This window comes from Motacilla alba, chromosome 7 (genome assembly GCF_015832195.1).
Source record: "Motacilla alba alba isolate MOTALB_02 chromosome 7, Motacilla_alba_V1.0_pri, whole genome shotgun sequence".
Lineage (NCBI taxonomy): Eukaryota > Metazoa > Chordata > Aves > Passeriformes > Motacillidae > Motacilla > Motacilla alba.
The window spans coordinates 2,294,675-2,304,034 of NC_052022.1; the positions used below are offsets into that span (position 1 = coordinate 2,294,675).

Below are 9,360 nucleotides of genomic sequence, written 5' to 3' on the forward strand. Positions count from 1 at the left end.
AGATTGTGGATCCCAGGCCTGGAGATCCCAGGCTGGGAGACCTGAGAGAGTTTCACCTGGAGAAGGCTCCAGGGAGAGCTCAGAGCCCCTGGCAGGGCCTGAAGGGGCTCCAGGAGAGCTGGAGAGGGACTGGGGACAAGACATGGAGGGACAGGAGCCAGGGAATGGCTCCCACTGCCAGAGGGCAGGGATGGATGGGATGTTGGGAAGGAATTGTTCCCTGTGAGGGTGGGCAGGCCCTGGCACAGTTGCCCAGAGCAGCCGTGGCTGCCCCTGGGTCCCTGGCAGTGTCCAAGGCCAGGCTGGATGACCCAAGCATGGAATGGGGTGGAATGGGATGAGCTTTAAGCTCCCTTCCAACCCAAACCACTCCATGGTTCCCTGATCTGCTCCCCTCTGTCAAGGCAAACAATTTACACACCCCCAGAGGCCCCTGCTCCCCAGATCCCCCTAATTTTCATTACAGCCCTGACTAACTCCGCCCCAAACTCCGGCTTTGCCTCACCCCCTTCCCTCCCTGCTGCCATCCACATCCCCCTTCACTGCTCCTGACCACCAACCCCTCTCCCCAGCCTCTGCCTCTGAACGTTTTCCCGCTTGCTTCCTTCCTCCTGCAGCCCCGAGGCCTCTGCAGCAGCTTTCAGTTAGAGCCCTGCCCTCCCTGCTCCTTTCTGGGGAGCCAAACCCCCCGTTCCCTAACCCCAAAGCCACAGAGAGCAGCAGGAAGGGTTATCCACAGGCTGCACCTTGCAGCTCCACGGAACTCCTCCTCTCCTGAAGCAGCTTTACCGTCCTGTGCACAAAAATCAAAATATTTCAGCCTGGTGGATGCATTCCCTGAAGTTCGATGGGTTTTTTGTGGGGTGATAAACTCGCTGCCCCAAAAACACACAGACAATTCCCAGGGCAACTCAGAGTTAGTAACTCGTCAGGAATGTCTATTGGGGCACAATAAAGTAGGTGAGTAAAGCAGGAGTAAACAACAGGAGAGTCCGTGCAAATTGAGGACAGAATAATTACGGATTACACTGGACAGGATTAATGCAGAGATTAAAAGAAACAGTAATTATTTGGGAATTTCTGATGAATATTCAGGTTCACAGAACCTAATCCCAAAATCCTACCTACCTGTGAACACCTCTGGAGCACAGGACAACCAACTCCCAACACTGGACAGTCAATAAAGACCTCTAAAAAGAGCTTTCTTTCAAGGCAACAACTGGAGATGCCTTAAAATATCCTCAATTTAATGTTCACCAGCAGCAACAATTCAGTTTACATTCACCACCACTGTACTGAACATTTCCTATATTACAAATGCATTTGACTGCTATCTACCAAAGCACAAACTAAAAAGCATTTCATTTTTTCTATAATTGCACAGAAGCATTTCAGACTCACATGGACCATCAATAAATTCCACACAAAGTATTACAATTATTTGCAATAATTAGCAAAAGCCGAATATTAACAGTTTTTACATTAAAAATGAGAATAATCTACTTCCAACTGTTCATCTATGGGATAAGTCTCTCTCAGGCTGTTGTGTCTGTAACATCAAAAAAAAACCCCAAATAAAGTTAAACTTAGTTTTATTTAGCAAAGATCAATACTTGGAGAAGTATTGATCAATTCTTTTTGATTTTTTTCTTTGAAAATTAAAACAGATGTAACAATAGGCTCTCCAAAGTTCATATATCCCTTCTCTGACAAAGCAACAGTTATTAGTCTGATAATTATTCTTAAAGAAAAAGGATGCTGCTCTTACACATGGGAATACTTTTACTGGCACGTAAATTCCTTTAACATAAAAATTAAAAATACTGTCTTGATTTTCTGTTTACTTTGACGTTCCAGGGACACGCTCCTAAATTCTGCAGATTCTAAATGTCTGCAGATCCTTAGCAGGACTCTTCCATCAAAAGAACCTGAGTTACAGAGGATGATTAAGAACTGATTCATAAGGGAGAAGTTTTTAGGGAAAGCAGCAGAGGCAAAAGCCCAGGAATCCCCAGAGTTCTGGGAAGAAAGCTCCAGGTGGAAGGGGATCCCCCAGGAACCCACAGGGCAGCTGAGGAAGGAGCTGCCCAACTTTGGGGGAGCATTACTTTGGTACAAGTTTTGTTCCCCAAGACCTTTGGGAAGTTACAACTCATAAAAATTCAGATTTAGGGCTTGATCCAGCACCTAAGAAGTCGATCAATATTTTAGCAGTGAAAACAGAATAGACATTATTACTATATTTATTTTTTTCCTTGAAGATTTCACATCTATGTATTTACTAGTAGAGTCTCAAGAGTAGAAACATCGGACAGCTATTTCCAAAAATCAAAATCACCCCCACCACAGTTTTTAATACCCGGCTTAATGCCTGAATCAACATATTTATCAAAGAAAAGTGGGATACAACAGCTCCAAGATGTCCTGAGAGTAACACAACTTGCAGCAAAGCCCCAGCAGCACTCCAACGCTCCAGCCAGGGCACCCTGCACAGATGGACAAGTCATTTTTAGAAATGAATCACGCTGCAAACGATTGGACTAATTTTAAAACAGAGGTGAGGAACCAATAGCCTCCAGCCCAGATATGGTTTGCTTCAGCTGGCCCACAGACACAGCCCTGCTTTATTACTTAATAACACCCAGGCAGCTTCAAGGGGAGCCACGTGGCTTTTAAAAGGCTCCAACAACTCACAGATTTTTAAGGACATGGGCCTCAAACTCAAACATCATGCCCAAGTTTCAAGCAGTACGTGGAATTTTTGGGTTTAGTTTTTGGTTCATTTTCTTGTCCATTCTGGCTACCCCAAGCAGGTGGGATTTCCCAGCTCTCAGCGTTTAAATGATCTTAGCAGGGAAAAGCCAACAGTGCTTTGAGTTTGGACAACTCGAGGGTTGCGTTGGAGGGATTTTGATACCTGCTCTGGTATTTAGCCCTTATTTAGGACAAAACTTCCACTGGAAACCTTGAAGAGCCACAATCCCAAACACAGATCCCAATCTTTCCAGTTGTGAACCTGAAAGGAAGCAGTGAAAGGAATTTCTGGGGGAATCACAGGCCGCTGCCTGGTGTGATCCTCTCTGCAGCTCCCCGGTCTGAGGCCACAGAAGGTTCAGCTCTCATTGGGGTTTGCCTGCCATGGCCAGGGGCTCTGAGGGCACCAGCACTACCAAACCCTTCCACTGGGCTCCAGCTCCCAAACCCAGCAATTCCCCTGGGACAAAATGAGGAGGAAAAGTAGCTCTGAACAGCATCTCCAAAAACCAAACCTTTCCCAGCACAGCAAACATGGGGAAAATCCATCTTTGCTGAGCAAAATCACTGCTTTCAAAGGGAGCTACTCCTTGAGAAACACGGGATGAGCCTTCCAGAAACAACTAAAAAGCCAGAAAACCTCACAATATTTGCCATTCCAGGCAGGCACGATCAGGAACAACAAGACAACACCACATTGCATCACCAACACATCCACCTCTGAAATCTGATCCAAGCCTCTTCCCCATAAAGATTACGAGGGAACAACGTATCCCTCTCCTGCCCCCAAGCCCTAAAAGACAAAAGGAAGTTCTGTTCTAAAAAACCAGCTCACTACAGATTCCTGACTACTTTGTTTCTTGAATCAATGATCTCATTTGTTCACTTTTGCAGTGTTTTCTTCCAAAAATAGCAGATACTAAAAAAATTCTTCTTATCTGGAGTTTGGATGAGAGGATCCGGCACAATTTTTTTTTTGTGCTTCTCTTGTACACACAGTTAAAATAAATAAAATTTATCTCCTTAAATTGACAGTGTGCTTATATAAAAAACTAAATAGATGCATAAAGCTTCACTGCACCAGTCTTAAAAGTAAAAATTAAATTAAATTAAATAGATTAGGATCAAACACAACCAAAAATATAAGGCTATGTTTATTACTTTCATTATTTCATGTGTTTTGGTTAGACTGAAGCTACAGCATCAGTCTTACCAAAACACATGAAATTTGTACTCATTCATGGGCCTAGTCACATATATATAGATAGATATATATGTATGTATGTATGTAAATAAATATATATAAATATACATGAGGCAGACAGGTAAAAGCTTCAAGGATGAAGACAAACCCAAACATTTCACGGATTTTGATCAAGCTTTTAATTTGTCACAACAGATAATCCTAAATAACATGTTGGCAATGACCTACCAGAGCTTAAAAACCAAGTCTAAAATTGGCCGAGCGAAATTGAATTTCCATGTTTTTCAACCATTAGGCAGCATGAATGGAAAATTCTGATTATCTGGATTTCTGATATGTAGGCCCAGGTTCTAGCTGGCCAAATTTTTCTCCTAACTTAGGCTGCGTTTGTTTCCTTTGGCAGTGGGGTACAAGGCAACATTATCTCGTGCCTTCCTTGATCTAAACGTTGGGAATATCACCATTTGATCCAGCAGGATTTGTTGTGCAAACAATTGACAACTGTTCTGCTTCCCTCACTTGGGAATTCTCCTGAGCGAGGCCATGCTACTGATGCTGCAAACGAAGGGCCCTCATATTTCAGATGCTATTTACATTTCAGATTACTCAGACACCAAAATAATTCTGCATTTAATGCCACTGAAATTGTAGACTAAGCAAAAATTATGACAATATATATGTATTTTTTAGCCCAAGCTTCAATTTTACCTCATAGCAAAGTAATGAATTAATATCTTGCTTCTATGAGTTCTGGTTATCAGATATTGTGGCAGGATAAGAATTTTAAAAAATATTGCTCGCTTACTTTAAAACATTTTCTGGAAAATAAAAATATATAAAATAAACAGCACATTGAATTTAACCAGAGTAATAAATGGAAGAATAAAGGTTTGCTTAGAAACATAAAAAAAGAATTTTCAAGCATTTTACCACTTCATTTTAAAGCACATTTAAAGCTCCTGAAACAGAATATTTCAGGAAAAAAAAAACCCCTCAAACAAACAAGAAATGTATCTTGGGCATCTCCAGCTCCTGCCTAAAGAGTGAACAATTGAAGGCAGCGCAGGATTTGTTCCTCAGTCATTCCCATGGGAAGGATGGGAGGCAATGGAGATTTTGGGGCTGGGAACACCTGTCAGGCTGCAGATAAACCCAGATGACCAACCCGTTTCACAAAGCTCTATGAATAGCCATGGCAGGGCTCTCACTGATTGCTGCTGCCAGCCTGGAGCTCAGGGGCTCCCAGCGCACACCCCGGGAGCCACAAGGACCTTAAAGCAGCACTGAGAAGTTCCTATCAGCTGGTTTTTACTACTTCTTGTCGATGCTCATTTATATATTTACAAATTTAATTTTACATTTATATATTTACAAATCTGTGTATGCAGCTAAACTCATTTGCATGTGTACTCATACACTTTTTAATATTGTAGTCCAAGTGATTTTGACAAATTTCACCTTGATTTAAAAATAGTACCCAGTCTGAACTCCTTTCTAGACAATTCATCAAGAAAATAGAAATTGCTGTAATAAAGAACTTGGAATTCAAAAGGGGGAAGGAGTCAGCACTTCTCAATTTCTTAACTGCTGCTTTTTGTTTTATTCCCTCCTCATTTAGCTCCAGATACACAGAGAAAAATTAAAGCATCCTGAGAGCTATTTCCAATGCTGTCCCAAAATTTCATCCCTAATACCAGTCTTGGTTCCTGTGCGGGCCCATTTGAAACTGATTGAGCAGTATTATTCCACCTAATAGTTCCAAAAATAAATACAAAGAAAAGCCAATGAGAGCCTGTGGTTTCCAACGTCCAAGCAACTCTTTAAAAGAATAAGCAGGTCCTTAATGACATAAGAGCATTAAAAAGGAAATAAATGCATCCTGTATCTTTTTATTTTTGAAATCAATGGTAATTCTGATTTCCACTGAGAACAAGAACCAGCACAGGGACAACCAAACAGAACTAAACCCGCAGACAACCCAACAAACCTGAAAGAACAAACAGAATTCCCCACTGCCACAAAGTTTTGACAGGATTTTTGCAAAGGAAGCTCAGCCACTTTCAAAATTTGTGTCCCTGGCCATGAACAGATGAGGCTGAACTGCTTTGTGCACGTGGCCCCTTAAGCCCATAGAGACACTGGGACATTAGTGGGGCTCCAGATGGGCACCAGGGGCCTCCCAGCTGGCCTGCTGCCTTCCACAGGGAACATCCACAGGGAGCACTGGCTGCTGATCCACAAACTCATGGTGGACTTAGAGACCGTACTGCAGCCACTGATCTTCCACAGAGAAGGAATAACCATGAGGGACAGTAGGAAAAAGAAACAAATGCACTGACAAAGCGAATTAAATAACCCAGCTGAATCCCAAGGCGTTCCATCCTGGAGAGGACTGAAGCCAGGATCTCCAGTGCTTTTGGACAAGGAGAAACACTGATCCCTCCACAGCCCAAGAACGAAAGGACTGCAAGAAAAGTTCAATTACTGAAGGTATTGCATCATAAAGATTCTCCTCAAACATCCGCCTCCCTAATCCAAATAGAGACCAACTCATTTGTCCACAAAGCAAGGAAGGTATGGCAGCAAACTCCACGGAAACGTTATTAAAGTCAGGCCCAAACAGCATCTTTATGCTCAGCACAGCCATGGCAGGTCCTTGCTAACTCCAAACGATCTGCCCTTAGAGCCCAGGAAGCCACCGACCCAGAATACAGCAAAACAATTGTTAATTCTGTCCCCAAAGATAAAGAACTGGAAAATCTGCTCCAAGTTTTCCTAAAAGCAATCAGCACCTGTAAATATCTCAATAATAGCAGCAAAAAGAGCTCAAGAAGACAAATAAAAAGAAACTGTGTTGCCTTTTAGTTACAGCTGTTGATAATTCAGGATCTTTCCTAGCACAGGTTGAAAGATCCAATTCCTTCAGCTCTTGGAAGGTTGTGACAGCAGCCAGAAGGCCCAAATTAGCCTGAGACCCCTTTGTGCTAAGCCTGCAGGAATGCAGGAATTGCCACCCAGAATCCCAGTCCCACCAGTGCTTCCTGCAGAGGGCCCTTCCCACCCCAATCCCACAGCTCTCCCTCCAGCACAGACCTGGCTGCAGGACTGGAGGCCTATGGAAATGAAGGTTTATCAGGAATTTTATCTCTAGGATTTAAAGCAAGAAAAAGCCCTGAATTATTCTGCCCAGCTTCAGAATCCTGATCAATTTCACCGTCTAACCATATTCAACCAAACCATGGGTACTTCAAGCCCAAAACACAAGGAGATGGTTAAATCCCTGTAAGAATTCCACATCACTGTAGGATGTGGAGTTGGGGGCAGAGTTGCAGCTCTACATACACAGGGAATGTAACCCTGCAGCCACTATAGGCTTCCATGTACAGAGGAAAGCAGATCAATGGGATCTGAGAAACGCAGCACTGTCATGAAATAAAATAATGAAATGATGTCCTTTACTCTTGGACAGGCTTTTGCTGTCCAACTCTCACCTGTAGTAAACTAAAAGGAGAGTCACATGTTTAAATCACGGGGGTTTATCCACAGATCTGCTGATTTTGGGGATTGACGCCGTCGAGGTTTTTCCGCCACATGTTTGAACCCAAAGTTATTACAAGCAAAAAGAAAACTAACAGCAAACTATTAGAAAGAACTAGAGTTATGGCTACTGCCTCCAATTCTCCATCACAACATTGTCCAGTATCAATCCAGCTCTGGTCTTCTCCTGCTCCTTCCACCCCATCAAATTACGGCTCTTGCAAACTCTTCCTGACCCCAAATCTGCCGCTTCCCACCAGACACGTGGGTACAAACTAGAAATGGGAGACAGCCCGGCGTGTCAGGAGAGCTCTTTCTTGTGGGCATCCTTCAGCACGAGGCACAGTGACACACACTCTCTGCTGACCACCATTTAACTGGGATGCCCCTCTGGAACACACACTCACGGCCTACTCCATGGTTCTGCACTCAGCACTTATTAAACCAAAAATAATAAGCCCAAAATAAACCAAAGCACTCCAACCGTCTTTTGGAAATTACAGAGGACATAATTAAGCTCCAGAAACAAGCAGACAACAACAATTCCAATATAAACATCCTACTTGTGTAGGGGACTGTCTCATTTCAACTCGGCGTTAATGCCCCAACTCTTACTTCTGGATCCTTGCAAACATCTAAGAAGGCTTCTCCCAACACTTCCTCGAGTCCAGAATTTAGTTTGACATTTAAAGCCATTACATTTTAACACATTTCAGACGTTTGAACACGTAAGTTTCCCTCGAACCAGCAGAAAACATGGTCAGGTCAGTCCACCAGCAGCACCTGACCAACACGGTGAGCGGGGATGGAGACACTTGGCCTTCCCAGCAGAAAGCCATGGAAAAACACATCCCGACATATATATCCGAGCAAACCATTGACCAAATATAGCCGGGCACCACCGATAACCAGGGGCTGCCACCAAACCACATCCCAACCCTGCAAACACCAAGTCCAGCTCCTGGACCGTCTATCCCTGGAAGTTCAGCTCGGGAAAGGGTCTTTGTACAAGTGGTCTTTGTACCTTCACCACCGCAGGGGTTTAATAACTCAAACAATAAGTCAAACATCGGCCTGGAACCTGGGGGGCAACGCCGGGGCTCCCCGTTACCCCGGGAAAACAACACTTTGGGGACTCGGCCGGGGCTCAGCACCCACCGCACCACCCCGAACTTTGCCCGGCGCCCCCGCCACCATCACCCCCCTCCCCTCCCGCTCCGGAGGGGCCCGAAGGAGCATCCCCGGAGCATCCCCCGACAACAAAGCTGGGGCGGGGGGCGCCGGGAAGGGGCCCCAAGTGACAGGCGGTGCCCCCCCGGGGTAAACGGGGGGTAAACACGGGGTAAACAAACACCCCCCCCCCCCCGCCCCGCCGCTCCCCCCGCACTCACCTCAGGGCCCCCGGGCGCAGGGAGGAAGGCGGAGACGCACACAAAGGGTAATAAAGGGGGAGGAGGAGGAGGGAGCGGCGCTCCGCGGGGCCGCCCCCGAGGGACGGCAGGGGGGGGGGTTTCGGTGTGTTTGGGGGGGATGTGGAAGAAACTCCCCGGCGGGGCTGCGGGGGGGGCAGCGACTCGGGGCCCCCCGCCCCCGCCTCGGCGCGGCGCTGCTTCGTGTCCCTTCAGCGGCGCGAACAACCGGCCGTCCCGCCGCCGCCCCCCCCCGCGCTCCTCCTCATCGCCGCCGCCGCTGTCGGGAAGGAGGAGGAGGAGGAGGAGGAGAAGGAGGAGGAGGAGGAGGAGGAAGAGGAGGGGAGGCAGCAGCGGCGGCCGCCACCGCGCATGCGCCCCGGGGGAGCTCGGGAGGCCGCGGGGAGGAAGGGGGGGGGGGAAACGGGGGGGGGGGGGGGGGGGGGGGGGGACGAC

At 46.2% G+C, this 9,360-nt stretch overlaps 1 protein-coding gene across 3 annotated transcripts in view; it reads right to left on the bottom strand.

Moving 5' to 3' along the window:
- Positions 1 to 9,311, bottom strand: part of MBD5 (methyl-CpG binding domain protein 5) — a 122,293-nt gene extending 112,982 nt beyond the window's left edge. For all 3 annotated transcript variants that reach the window (XM_038142892.1, XM_038142894.1, XM_038142893.1), the window contains exon 1: positions 8,887 to 9,311. The gene's annotated coding sequence lies outside the window, so the exon portion shown is untranslated. The remainder of the gene's footprint in view (positions 1 to 8,886) is intronic.
- Positions 9,312 to 9,360: the final 49 nt, after the last annotated feature.